Source organism: Theropithecus gelada, chromosome 16, assembly GCF_003255815.1.
Source record: "Theropithecus gelada isolate Dixy chromosome 16, Tgel_1.0, whole genome shotgun sequence".
NCBI lineage: Eukaryota > Metazoa > Chordata > Mammalia > Primates > Cercopithecidae > Theropithecus > Theropithecus gelada.
The window spans coordinates 2347890-2362364 of NC_037684.1; the positions used below are offsets into that span (position 1 = coordinate 2347890).

Here is a 14475-nt window from a genome sequence, read left to right on the forward strand (position 1 = left end):
GCTGGAGTGCAGTGGCCGGATCTCAGCTCACTGCAAGCTCCGCCTCCCGGGTTCCCGCCATTCTCCTGCCTCAGCCTCCCGAGTAGCTGGGACTACAGGCGCCTGCCACCTCGCCCGGCTTGTTTTTTGTAGTTTTAGTAGAGAGGGGGTTTCACTGTGTTCACCAGGAAGGTCTCGATCTCCTGACCTCGTGATCCGCCCGTCTCGGCCTCCCAAAGTGCTGGGATTACAGGCTTGAGCCACCGTGCCCGGCCTAATTTTTATATTTTTACTAGAGATGGGGTTTCACTTTGTTGGCCAGGACGGTCTCGATCTCCTCACCTCATGATCTGTCCACCTTGGCCTCTCAAAGTGCTGGGGATTATAGGCATGAGCCACCATGCCTGGCCACAGGTTTTTGTTTTGCTTTGTTTTAAGTGTGCATGTAATTACTGACTTCCTGATGAGTTGGAGGAATCACCTCTCCCAGGCCAACACTTTGCAATCTAACTCATTTTTATGCTTTGGCCAGCCTAACACTTCGGAATCAATTCATAGTGAAAATCCTTTCAAAGTGAAGGATAAGACAGCAACTATAACCAAGGTAAGAATCCACAGGGAAAATGACTATATAGAGGCAAAGAAAAGGTTGAAGTGGTCAGACTTTTATTCCCCCAGGGGAGAGCTGTATCATTCACACAGAGTAAACTGTATCAAAGAACAATACAAGTAATGATGGAATAGTTACTTCTCATTCTCAAGCAATCCTAGCACAGAAAACCCTTCCCCTTGTATCCTCATTCTATCCCTGAATGTGAGAAGTAAACCCCGACTTTGAACCTACGCTCAACTCATACCTTTCCTAAGTCAGTTTCCATTTGGACACTTGTGCTCTGACATCCTTTGGAAGCTGGGCATCATAGAGCCCGCCCAGGTCTCTAGCAGGAAGCATCTCCCTGCTCCCTATATTATTTTGAATTTTCTGGGGAAAAGGATTTCACATGTGTCCTTGGCCATGTATCCACTATGTATCCATTTGGCCTTACAACTTCTTAGAACTACTTCTCTGTGCACAAAGCCTTGCTGTACATTTCTAGTGAAGAGCTTTAGAAAGGATAGTAAATTCGGGGCAGGGAGAATGAAGTTTTACTTATAGCTAACACATTGCTCTTCACTGTATCTTCTTCTTCTTTTTTTTTGAGACAGAGTCTTGCTCTGTCGCTCGGCCTGGAGTGCAGTGGCGCAATCTCAGCTCACTGCAAGCTCCGCCTCCCAGGTTCACGCCATTCTCCTGCCTCAGCCCCCCAAGTAGCTGGGACTACAGGCACCCGCCGCTATGCCCAGCTAATTTTTTTGTATTTTTAGTAGAGATGGGGTTTCACCATGTTGGCCAGGATGGTCTCAATCTCCTGACCTCGTGATCTGCCCGCCTCGGCCTCCCAAAGTGCTGGGATTACAGGCGTGAGCCAGCATGCCCGTCCCCCACTGTATCTTCTATTCTTCTGCTATCTAGGGCTAGTTTGCCAATCTTGCCAAGGCAGATTTTAAGGTAATACGGAAAGACAAGTTTGATACATTAATGCATTCCATTCCCTTTAGGCCTTTCCTTCTCCTCCCCCAGCCTGAGTATGGACCATGAGAAATCCTGATATGTAATAACCTTTGGCAAAGGCTTCTATATAGCCTTAGTGAAAATCAAAGCACTTACAATGCTTGTTACTGAGACTCACTATAACTTGAAGATTTATGGTTCACACTCCACATATCCAAGAAATTAGCAGGTTTCTGAAGCTAAAGGGTCTCTGAAAGCTGAAGAGGCTGCTAAGCCTTAAAGGGGCCCAAGAATTGAAAGCTTAAAGGAAGAGGTGGAGCACCTCCTTCCACACCTGGCCGACCATAACTAGCTAATGAAATGTGGAATGCTGGGTCAATCTGCAGGAAGGAAAAACAGATATACAGTCCCTGTTAGAATAATACTTTCGGCCGGGCGCGGTGGCTCAAGCCTGTAATCCCAGCACTTTGGGAGGCCGAGACGGGTGGATCACGAGGTCAGGAGATCGAGACCATCCTGGCTAACACGGTGAAACCCCGTCTCTACTAAAAATACAAAAAACTAGCCGGGCGAGGTGGCGGGCGCCTGTAGTCCCAGCTACTCCGGAGGCTGAGGCAGGAGAATGGCGGGAACCCGGGAGGCGGAGCTTGCAGTGAGCTGAGATCCGGCCACTGCACTCCAGCCCGGGCTACAGAGCAAAACTCCGTCTCAAAAAAAAAAAAAAAAAAAAAAAAAAAAAAAAGAATAATACTTTCATAGCTAAACACACAGATAAAAAAAAGATTCTGAAATTCACTTTAGGAAGCTTCCTCATTTCAGGAATTGCCTGCAAAACAAAAAACTAATAAAGTAGTCTATTTTTTGAGATGGAGTTTCGCTCTTGTTGCCCAGGCTGGAGTGCAATGGTATGCTCTTGGCTCACCGCAACCTCCGCCTCCTGGGTTCAATCGATTCTCCTGCCTCAGCCTCCCAAGTGGCTAGGATTACAGGCATGTGCCACCACACCCAGCTAATTTTGAATTTTTAGTAGAGATGGGGTTTCTCCATGTTGGTCAGGCTGGTCTCAAACTCCCAACCTTAGGTAATCTGCCCGCCTCGGCCTCCCAAATTGCTGGGATTACAGCCGTGAGCCACCACACCTGGCCTAAAGCAGTTCTTTAAACCTCTAAAGTGTTCAAAGTACCACAACTCACTCAATGATCAGCAGAATTATTTGGCTCCCTTCTGTGGCCCTGAGAAATTCAATAGTGATTCAGAATTGCTTTTCTGTTTGTTTGTTTTTGAGACAGGGTCTCACTCTGTCATCCAGGCTGGAGTATGGTGGTGCAATCACAGCTCACTGCAACTTCAAACTTCTAGGCTTAAGGGATCTTCTTGCCTCAGCTTCCCAAGTAGCCGGGATTATAGGAGCACACCATTGCACATGGCTAATTTTTTTGTTTTTTATAGAGACAGGTTTTTGCCATGTTGCCCAGGCTGGTCTGGAACTCATGAGCTCAAGCAATCCGCCTGCCTCGGCCTCCCAAAGTGCTGGGATTACAGGCATGAGCCACTGCGTCTAGCCTCAGTATTGTTATTTATCAAAGTGTGTGACTGCTTCTAACCTGTTAAATATGCATCTTATACTACATATTAAGTCCCACCAAACAAGTTCATTTAAGTCAACATTATTTTAGCATTCAGTTAATCAGGGGAAAAATCCTATAAATACACGCGTAACCCTAAAGATGCCCAAATACTGTAACTTGCCCTCCCTTTTAAAATTAATTTACTTTTATTTTTTGAGTCGGAGTCTCACTCTGTCATCCACGCTGGAGTGCAATGACGCAATATTGGCTTACTGCAACCTCTGCCTCCCAGGTTCAAACGATTCTCCTGCCTCAGCCTCCGGAGTAGCTGGGATTACAGATGCCCGCCAGCACGCCCGCCTAATTTTTGTATTTTTAGTTTAGTAGAGATGGGTTTTCACCATGTTGGCCAGGCTGGTCTTGAACTTCTGACCTCAGGTGATCTGCCTGCTCGGCCTCCCAAAGTGCTGGGCTTACAGATGTAAGCCATAGCGCCTGGCCCTTCCTTTATCTCAAAGATACCTCAAAAAAAAAAAAAAAAACAGCTACCACCCCCCGACAAGTAATCTTATGGATAGTGGTAAAAACAAAAGTTCAAAATTCTTCTATTACTCGTACACATCTTCATTCTGTGTCCCTTTTTTTTTTTTTTTTTTTGAGATGGAGACTCGCTCTGTCGCCCAGGCTGGAGTGTGCAGTACCAGGATCTCAGCTCACTGCAACCTCTGCCTCCCAGGTTCAAGCAATTCATCTCAGCCTCGAGAGTAGCTGGGATTACAAGCGCCCACCACCACGCCCGGCTAATTTTTTGTATTCTTAGTAGAGATGGGGTTTCACCATCTTAGCCAGGCTTGTCTTGAACTCCTGAATTCGTGATCCACCTGCCTTGGCCCCCCAAATTCCTGGGGTTATAGGCGTGAGCCACCGTGTCTGGCCCACTGTCCTCTTTAATTTCTTCTCTCTTTGGGACCTCCCTTACCAACTCAGTTACTCACCAACTTTTACCGAGTTCTATTAAGTCACTTCAATTGAATTAGAAATGGAAGCTACCCAAACAGAATGAGAAGAGTACTGGATGCAGTGATCACTCCCATCCAATTTCAACGAGCCCCAGTAGGGCCTACTCTTGGTTTCTAAATACTGCATTTTCCATCAAAAGGAACCAAGGCTCCTTGGAGAACTGACTGAGGCAGAGAAAGTACTAGATGAGTCTAATATATCTTATTGTGCAGGAAAGGAAGTGCTCAAAGAATAACAGTGAAATATCAAAGGACAAAGAAGTCACAAGATGCTCAGTTGGTGAGGGAAACCCCTGAGAGGTTTACACAGTAGAAATTAGAGAAGACAGTGAGTGGGTACACTGAGTAAAGCAGACATGTTACCAGGAATACAACAGTTGTGAATTTTTCTTTTCTACCATTGCCTGTAAGGTGTTAGTTTGGGGAGTATCTGTCAATCTTTTGAAATAAAAGAATGGCAGATTATTTGGGCATCTTTATGACTAAACATATATTTATATAATTATTTTTCTTAGGCCGGGCGCGGTGGCTCAAGCCTGTAATCCCAGCACTTTGGGAGGCCGAGACGGGCGGATCACAAGGTTAGGAGATCGAGACCATCCTGGCGAACACGGTGAAACCCCATCTCTACTAAAAATACAAAAAAATTAGTCAGGCGTGGTAGCGGGCGCCTGTAGTCCCAGCTACTCGGGAGGTTGAGGCAGGAGAATGGCGTGAACCCAGGAGGCGGAGCTTGTAGTGAGCCGAGATCGCGCCACTGCACTCCAGCCTGGGTGACAGAGCAAAGACTCCATCTCAAAAAAAAAATATATTATTTTTCTTGATTTAGTGGCCAAATCTGGAATAACCTGAGCATCAAAATAAACAAAAGATTATATTTCATTGAATAAAACAGGAAGTCATTAGTTCATACTAATGTAAACAAACTAATACATTGAAAGACTGAAAAGGAATGGAATAGTTGTATAGTTTCTAAGCCCTGTCTCCTAAAAATAATAATTACAAAGAGAAAATGAGTAACTTTACTTTGGAAAAGCCTAGCAGACACCACCTTAATCAAGTGATCAAACATTATCAGTACTGATACAAATCAAAATTCTGTACCTTTTGAAATCATGCAATGAACAACATAGCGTCACTCCTGTGATATTCCTGCTGAAGATGTGTTACCTAAATTAAACACGAGGAACCACCAGACAAGTCCAAACTGAGGGACTTTCTACAAAATAACTTAATAGCATCAAGGTTATGAACATCAAAGAAGGCCTGAAGAAACTGTTCCAGACTGGAGGAGACTAAGACAACATGAAAAATAAATGCAATGTGTGATTCTGACCTGGATCCTTTTTGCTATAAATCATATAACTGGTACAATAATAAGCAACATTTGAAGAGGATCTGATAATTATATGGAAGTAATGTGTCAATGTTACTTTCCTAATTTTGACAGTTGTATTGTAAAGTTGGAGAATGCCCCTTGTTTATAGGAAATACTAAAGTATTCAGGGATGATGGAGCATCAGGTCAGCAACACTCTCAAATGATTGAAAGAAAAAAAAATTATTTCTAGCATACTTGCAACTGTCCTATATATTTCAATTTTTTTTTTTTTTTTTTTTTTTTGAGACGGAGTCTTGCTCTGTTGCCCAGGCTGGAGTGCAGTGGCACAATCTCGACTCATGGCAAGCTCCGCCTCCCGGGTTCATGCCATTCTCCTGCCTCAGCCTCCTGAGTAGCTGGAGTAGCTGGGACTACAGGTGCCCACCACCACGCCCAGCTAATTTTTTTTTTGTATTTTTAGTAGAGATGGGGTTTCACCGTGTTAGCCAGGATGGTCTCGATCTCCTGACCTCGTGATCTGCCCACCTCGGCCTCCCAAAAGCTGGGATTACAGGTGTGAGCCACCGTGCTTGGCCAAATTTTTTTATCTTAAAAAATACAAGGTTGAAGTCTAGAAAGGGTGAGGTTGGAGGTCAAAAAGAGGTGAGAGTGGTCTGTTAGCAACTACTCTCATTTATCTTAATGGAGAATCACATGGGTGAGTGTGCCACTGGGGTTCTTGCCACCTGGAATAGGTTTCCTGTATCTTTCTGCCTCATCGACTTCCAATTTCTTCTCAACAGTTTTTTGAATAACATTTTCTCCAGTGCCTACACTTCAAATTATCTCCCTACTTCCACTCTGTTCTGGGAATGCTTCCACTGTGAGCATTCATGGACTCCCTTATTCTAAAGATAGAGAATTTTGCCACTGGAAAGCAAAAAGAAAAACACCTATCCTGAGCCAGGTGCCGTGGCTCATGACTGCAATCCCAGCTCTTTGGGAGACTGAGTCAGGAAGATCGCTTGAGCCCACGAATTTTTTTTTTTTTTTTTTGAGACAGAGTCTCCCTCTGTCACCTAGGCTGGAGTGCGATCTCGGCTCCACTTTCTGGGTTCAAGTGATTCTTCTGCCTCAGTCTCCTAAGTAGCTGGGATTACAGGCACATGTCACCACACCCAGCTAATTTTTGTATTTTTAGTAGAGACTGGGTTTCACCATGTTGGTTAGGCTAGTCTCCAACTCCTACCTCAGGTGATCTGCCTGCCTTGGCTTCCCAAAGTGCTGGGATTAAAGGCGAGAATCACTCGTGCCCGGCCATGCCCAGGAATTTGAGACCACCCTGGATAGCAAACTGAGACCATGTCTGAAAAAAATTAGCCAGGTGTGGTGGTGTGTGCCTGCAGTCCCAGCTACTTGGGAGCTAAGGTGGGAGAATTGCTTAAACCCAAGAGTTTGAGGCTTCAGTGAGCTGTGATTGTGCCACTGCACACCAGCCTGGGCGACAGAGTGAGACCCTGTCTGAAGAAAGAAGAAACAAACAGGTTGGGCGCAGTGGCTCACATCTGTAATCCCAGCACTTTGAGAGGGTGAGGCGGGTGGATTACCCGAGGTCAGGAGTTCAACACCACGCTGAGCAACATGGTGAAACCCCATCTCTACTAAAAATACAAAAATTAGCCAGGTATGGTGGCATGTGCCTGTAATCCCAGTTACTCGGGAGGCCGAGGCATGAGAACTGCTTGAACCCGGGAGGTAGAGGTTGCAGTGAGCCAAGATCATAGCATTTCACTCCAGCCTGGGTGACAGAGCGAGGCCCTATTTCAAAAAAAAAAAAAAAAAGAGAAAGAAGAAACAGAAAAAGAAATGCCTACCTTGAAGGAGGAACTATTAATGATCCTCCCTTCTTCATACCTGACATTCACTGCCATCTCTTTAACTGCCATGTTCAGTTTTCATTTTTTTATCTTTTTTTTTTTTTTTTTTAAAGATAGGATATCACTCTGTTGCCCAGGCTTCATTTAGTGCAGTAGTATGATCACAACTGCAGCCTCAACCTCCTGGGCTCAACTGTTCCCACCTTAGTCTTCCTGACCCCCCACACCCCCACCCAACAGTTGGGACTACAAGCACGCACCACCACACCTGGCTAATTTTAAAGTTTTTTGTAGAGACAGGGTCTCACTATGTTGCCCAGGCTGGTCTTGAACTCTAGGGCTCAAGTGATCCTCCTGCCTTGACTCCCAAAGTGCTGGGATTGCAGTTGTGAGCCACCCTGCCCATCCCATGCTCACATTTTAATAAGAGTTTTTCAAGGCCCTTCCTTCTAAACACACATCCAGAACTTCATCAAGTGTCATGCAAACTCTCTTATATTTTAAAAGAAAGCCTTGTTATATCTTCCAGAGTATAACCGTTTTGACATTCTTTCCTCACATCATCCAAAAAGTTTCAAATGACATCATAAACTTTATCTCCAACTTCCTGAAAAGTACCCACTATAGCTAACTTCTCCACTTTCACACCAACAGCAGCTGGCCAGCAGGGACTTCGTTATTCTATAGCAGAGTGGTTTTCAGGAACAACCAATGAAAAGCTTTGTAGTACGAGGATGATGTTTATATACTCCCCCTTTCCTCTTCTTTCCTTGTTAGTGCAGCCTGGGAAGTTCTAGAGGTAGAACAAGTGTGTTATGACCCTTCTGCAAGCAGCCATCAACTTATCCCCCAACTTTAAACATTAACAAAAACTAGGCTCTTAAAATGCATTGCCATATTCTGTCATATTCAACCAAAAAAAAAAATTTTTTTTGAGACAGAGTTTTGCTCTTTTTGCCCAGACTGGAGTGCAATGGTGCGATATGGGCTCACTGCAACCTCCACCTCCCAGGTTCAAGCAATTCTCCTGCCTCAGCCTCCCAAGTAACTGGGATTACAGCCATGCACCACCATGCCCGGCTAATTTTTTTTTTTTGTATTTTTAGTAGAGACAGGGTTTCTCCATGTTGGTCGGGATGGTCTCAAACTCCTGACCTCAGGTGATCTGCCTGCTTCGGCCTCCCAAAGTGTTGAGATTACAGGCATAAGCCACAGCTCCCAGCTCAACCAAATTTTTATGCAGCCAAGCCCATAAAGATATCCAAGGAAACTGATACACCCTTAGAAAGAGTACACAACAATAAAGGATACCAAGGCGGGCAACATCCAAAATGAAAACAGCAGCAAGTCACCTGCAAATCTAATAACAGTGCCAGTTGGAATCAACTTGTCTTTTGCTTTCTTTCTTTTTTGAGACAAAGTCTTGCTCTGTCACCCAGGCTGGAGTACAGTGCTGCGATCTCGGCTCACTGCAACTTCCATCTCCCGGGTTCAAGCGATTCTCCTGCCTCAGCCTCCCGAGTAGCTGGGAGTACAAACACATGCCACCACACTCGGCTAATTTTTGTATTTTTTGTAGAGACGGGGTTTCACCATGTTGGCCAGGCTGGTCTCAAACTCCTGACCTCAAATGATCCGCCTGCCTCAGCCTCCAAAAGTGCTGGGATTACAGGCGTGAGCCACAGTGCCCAGCCTGTCTTTTGCATTTTAAAGAGATAAGATTTAGCTTATACTCACAACATTTTTTTTTTTTTTTGAGACGGAGTCTCGCTGTGTCGCCCAGGCTGGAGTGCAGTGGCGCGATCTCGGCTCACTGCAAGCTCCGCCTCCCGGGTTCACGCCATTCTCCCACCTCAGCCTCCGAGTAGCTGGGACTACAGGCGCCCGCCACCTCGCCCGGCTAGTTTTTTGTATTTTTAGTAGAGACGGGGTTTCACCATGTTAGCCAGGATGGTCTCGATCTCCTGACCTCGTGATCCACCCGCCTCGGCCTCCCAAAGTGCTGGGATTACAGGCTTGAGCCACCGCGCCCGGCCTATACTCACAACATTTTAAGAAATAATTTAAAAATCCAAATAAAATTAAAATTTTAAAAATATTTTGCTTGTAAGTCCATTCACTTTTCAGGGTAACTATCAAAGAATAATACTGATAGGAAAGTTTGAAGAAAGCAGAAGGGGACCTACGAGTCTTCTTCAAGAAAAGCGAACTATGTCCCTTGCTTCTATCCCTCTTTATCTACCTTATAAGGGTTACTTCCAAAGATATGTAACCTTCTATTAAAATAACATACTAGCTGGGCATGGTGGCTCATGCCTGTAATCCCAGCACTTCGGGAGGCTGAGGTGGGCAGATCACTTGAGATCAGGAGTTTCAGACCAGCCTGGCCAACTTGGTGAAACCCCATCTCTACTAAAAATACAAAAATTAGCCAGGTATGGTGGCATGCACCTGTAGTCCCAGCTACTCAGGAGGCTGAGGCAGGAGAATCACTTGAACCAGGGAAGCAGAGGTTGCAGTGAGTCAAGATCACACCACCGCACTCCAGCCTGGGCAATAGAGTGAGACTCCGTTTCAAAAAAAAAAAAAAAAAAACCCTAAAATTCCTATACAGCTAAAGAAATGTGTCCTCAGTGTCCTGTTGATTTTCTTTTCGAGACGGAGTCTCGCTCTGTCACTTAGCCCGGAGTGGAGTGACGGGATCTGAGATCATGGCAACCTCTGCCTCCCAGGTTCAAGCGATTCTCCCACCTCAGCCTGCCGAGTAGAAGGGACTACAGGCACATGCCACCATGCCCGGTTAACTTTTGTATTTTTAGTATAGACAGGGGTTCACCATGTTGGGCAGACTGGTCTCGAACTCCTGACCTCAAGTGATCCTCCTGCTTCGGCCTCCCATAGTGCTGAGATTACAGGTGTGAGCCACCGCACCCAGACTTCTTTTGTTTTTGAGACAGCGTCTCACTCTGTTCCCAGCTTGGAGCACAGTGATGCAATCACTGCAGCCATGACTTCCTGGGCTCAGGTGATTCTCCCACCACAGCCTCCTGGGCATCTGGGACTACAGACATGTGCCACCGCACCCAGCTAATTTTGTAAAATATTTTTTGTAGAGAAGGAGTTTCACCATGTTGCCCAGGCTGGTCTCAAACTCCTAGGTTTAAGCAATCCACCTTGTCCCCCTAAAATGCTGGGATTGCAGGCACTGGATTACAGCCCATGTCCTACTGATTTTTAAAGTGCCCAAACCAAGTTTTCTTTTGCACTTAGAAGAGAATTTAAAATGCAATCAGAAAACCAGACCGTACTTTGCCAATTACTATAATTTTAAAATAAGGATATATTGCTATGAATGACATTTAGTTTTATCTCAGTCTATTCTCCTATGATAAGCAACAGTGAACTCAAGGGTATGATTTCAGAATGTAAAAAGCCATTAGACTGCTCCTAATAGATTCTTTAAAATACGATCCTACAAGGCTCTTCAAAGTAAGGACAGTATGTTTTTTTTTTTTTTTTTTTTTTTTTTTTTTTTTTTTGAGACGGAGTCTCGCTCTGTTGCCCGGGCTGGAGTGCAGTGGCCGGATCTCAGTTCACTGCAAGCTCCGCCTCCCGGGTTTACGCCATTCTCCTGCCTCAGCCTCCCAAGTAACTGGGACTACAGGCGCCCGCCACCTCGCCCGGCTAGTGTTTTGTATTTTTTAGTAGAGACGGGGTTTCACCGTGTTAGCCAGGATGGTCTCGATCTCCTGACCTCGTGATCCGCCCGTCTCGGCCTCCCAAAGTGCTGGGATTACAGGCTTGAGCCACCGCGCCCGGCCTGACAGTATGTTTTAATTGTGAGATGGATTTTTTCAATGCTTTGACCTCTTGACTAAAAGAGGCCTGGAAAAAGAAATAACTGCAGTGGAGTGAGGGTGTGAAATGTGTCATACCAGTTATTAAAATCCATCAAGTTCATACTTCAGTCTTGGTTTAACTGCAGCCAAAAACTGACTTGCAAGTAATTATCATCACTATCTATAATAAAAGTTAATTGGACATAATTGAACTAACACCCTAATCGGAGGGAAGCTGTAACTGGCGAAGAGCCCACTCCTTCTGCTCCTTCAATCTGCAAATGAAACTGCTAATGATAATTTGTGGACAAACATGAAATTGCTCTCAGGGTTTCCCCACTGCAAATCAGTCAGCAATTCCAGTTAATACCCAGCATGTTGGTCCAGGAGAAATATCATTAACTGGTGCTTCCTTTGATAAAGACGAATTTTAACAATAACCAAGCCATTAAGGCTGAGAGTTACTGAGAATTGTTAAATTTCCCCTGGACGCCCTAAAGTAAAGCATTATGGTCTGATCTCCACATCATGCTACTATGCACTAAATGCATCATGTGCCACCAGTGTGTAGTACTAAGAAGACAGTATATAAAGACAGAAGCTACTGTTATACTGACAATTTATCTTCTTTTAACAGAATCCTGGAAAAATCTTATTTCTAAACAGACAAATGGCATTGTTGATCTGCTTCAACAGCAAAGATTAAATCATTTCTGGTTTTTTGTTTGTTTGTTTGTTTTTTGAGACTCTGTCACCCAGGCTGGAGTGCAGTGGTGCGAACTCCTGAGGTCGGGAGTTCGAAACCAGCCCGACCAACATGGTGAAACCCCGTCTCTACTAAAAATACAGAAATTAGCCATGTGTGGTGGCTGGTGCCTGTAGTCCCAGCTACACGGGAGGCTGAGGCAGAATTGCTTGAACATAGGAGGCGGAGGTTGCAGTGAGCCAAGATCACGCCACTGCACTCCAGCCTGGGCAACAGAGCAAGACTCCGTCTCAAAAAAAAAAAAAAACAAAGAAAATCCAGACAATGAAACAAATACTGCAAGGGACAGTGAGAAAGAAGGGAGAACAGCAGCACAGATCATTGAAGACTGGGTAAGAATTTACCAGATTGAGAAGAAGGGTAGTCAACAACTATAATGAAAGGCATGCAGCTGTAAAACTAAACCACTTGTTTGCGGAGGCAGAAATGGTCTGGTATCGAAAGCAGGGTGTTGGGTGTATGTGCTAAACCTGGAGATAAGCCTGATATGCAAATTATATTAATACTTCATGCTAGAAAGACAGAACAGCAGATTAAGAATACAGTGGTAGGCCGGGCGCGGTGGCTCAAGCCTGTAATCCCAGCACTTTGGGAGGCCGAGACGGGTGGATCACGAGGTCAGGAGATCAAGACCATCCTGGCGAACACAGTGAAACCCCGTCTCTACTAAAAAATACAAAAAACTAGCCGGGCGAGATGGCGGGCGCCTGTAGTCCCAGCTACTCGGGAGGCTGAGGCAGGAGAATGGCGTGAACCCGGGAGGCGGAGCTTGCAGTGAGCTGAGATCTGGCCACTGCACTCCAGCCTGGGTGGCAGAGCGAGACTCCGTCTCAAAAAAAAAAAAAAAAAGAATACAGTGGTCAGAGTCACAGCTCAATGTTCTTACCCTTAGATTGGCATGAAAGTGGATCCAACACCTAGGCCAGGCACGGTGGTTCATGCCTGTAATCCCAGCACTTTGGGAGGCTGAGGCGGGTGGATCACCTAAGGTCAGGAGTTTCAGATCATCCTGATCAATATGGTGAAACCCCATTTCTATTAAAAATACAAAAATTGGCTGGGTACGGTGGCTCACACCTGTAATCCCAGCACTTTGGGAGGCTGAGGCAGGCGGATCATGAGGTCAGGAGATCGAGACCGTCCTGGCTTTGGTGAAACCCCGTCTCTACTAAAAATACAAAAAAGAAAAACAACAGCCGGGCATCTGTAGTACCAGCTACTCGGGAGGCTGAGGCAGGAGAATGGCGTGAACCTGGGAGGCGGAGCGTGTAGTGAGCTGAGATTGGGCGACAGAGCGAGACTCCGTCTCAAAAAAAAAAAAAAAAAGGCCGGGTACAGTGGCTGACGCCTGTAATCCCAGCACCTTGGGAGGCCGAGGTGGGCAGATCACGAGGTCAGGAGTTCGAGAACAGCCTGACCAACATGGTGAAACCCCATCTCTACTAAAAATATGAAAATTGGTTGGGCCTGGTGGCGCGCACCTGTAATCCCAGCTACTGAGGAGGCTGAGGCAGGAGAATCGCTTGAACCTGGGAAGCGGAGGTTGCAGTGAGCCGAGATCACACCACTGCACTCCAGCCTGGGTGACAGAGCGAGACTCCATCTCAAACAAAAAAAAAAGAAAAAAGAAAAGAAAGTGCACCCAACACCTTTCAGAATAATTGTGATGATTAAATGAGGTGGTATTTGTAAAGTGGTTAGTACACTGCCTGTGCTTGATGGCAGTTATAACTATTATTTGCTAATGTCAGACTTCTCTGAAAACCATGGGATATAGGGATAGGTTTTAAGGAAAGTAACATTATCAGATGTCTATTTAGAATAAATCTTCTGGAAGTGTGAAAGAAAAACGGGAGATGGTAGAAGCCAGTTAAATGGCTATTGCATTGTTTTTTTTGTTTTTTTTTTTTTGAGACAGAGTCCTGCTCTATTGCCCAGGCTGGAGTACAATGGTGCGATCTCAGCTCACTGCAACCTCTGCCTCCCCTGCTTCCGCGATTCTCTAGCCTCAGCCTCCCAAGTAGCTGGGATTACAGGCGTGAGTCACCACACCTGGCTAATTTTTGTATTTCTTGAATACAAAATTTATTTTAGAGATGGGGTTTCATTATGTTGGCTGGTATTGAACTCCTGGCCTCAAGTGATCCGCCCACCTCGGCTTCCCAAAGTACTGGGATTACAGGCATGAGCCACCGTGCCTGGCTGGCTACTGCGATTTTGAGGTGAGATGATGATCTCAAATGAGGATGTCAGAAAAGGGCTATCATATAAAGGAGTAAGTAGATCTGTCTGAGCTCCAGAGATTAAAAAATAAATTAATAAGGCTGGGCGCGGTGGCTCAAGCCTGTAATCCCAGCACTTTGGGAGGCCGAGACGGGCGGATCACGAGGTCAGGAGATCGAGACCATTCTGGCTAACACGGTGAAACCCCGTCTCTACTAAAAAAATACAAAAAAAACTAGCCGGGCGAGGTGGCGGGCGCCTGTAGTCCCAGCTACTCGGGAGGCTGAGGCAGGAGAATGGCGTAAACCCGGGAGGCGGAGCTTGCAGTGAGC

The 14475-nt window shown here is 45.6% G+C and overlaps 1 protein-coding gene across 7 annotated transcripts in view; it reads right to left on the reverse strand.

Annotated features, from left to right (window-relative positions):
* FAM222B (family with sequence similarity 222 member B) overlaps window positions 1-14475 on the reverse strand; it is a 116740-nt gene that overhangs the window by 37061 nt on the left and 65204 nt on the right. For 2 of the 7 annotated variants that reach the window (XM_025361138.1, XM_025361143.1), the window contains exon 1: window positions 5223-5273. The exons of 4 other annotated variants lie outside the window; for them this stretch is intronic. The gene's annotated coding sequence lies outside the window, so the exon portion shown is untranslated. Of the gene's footprint in view, window positions 1-5222; window positions 5274-14475 lie in introns of those variants that run through there. One more of the 7 variants, XM_025361144.1, reaches the window with a different exon arrangement.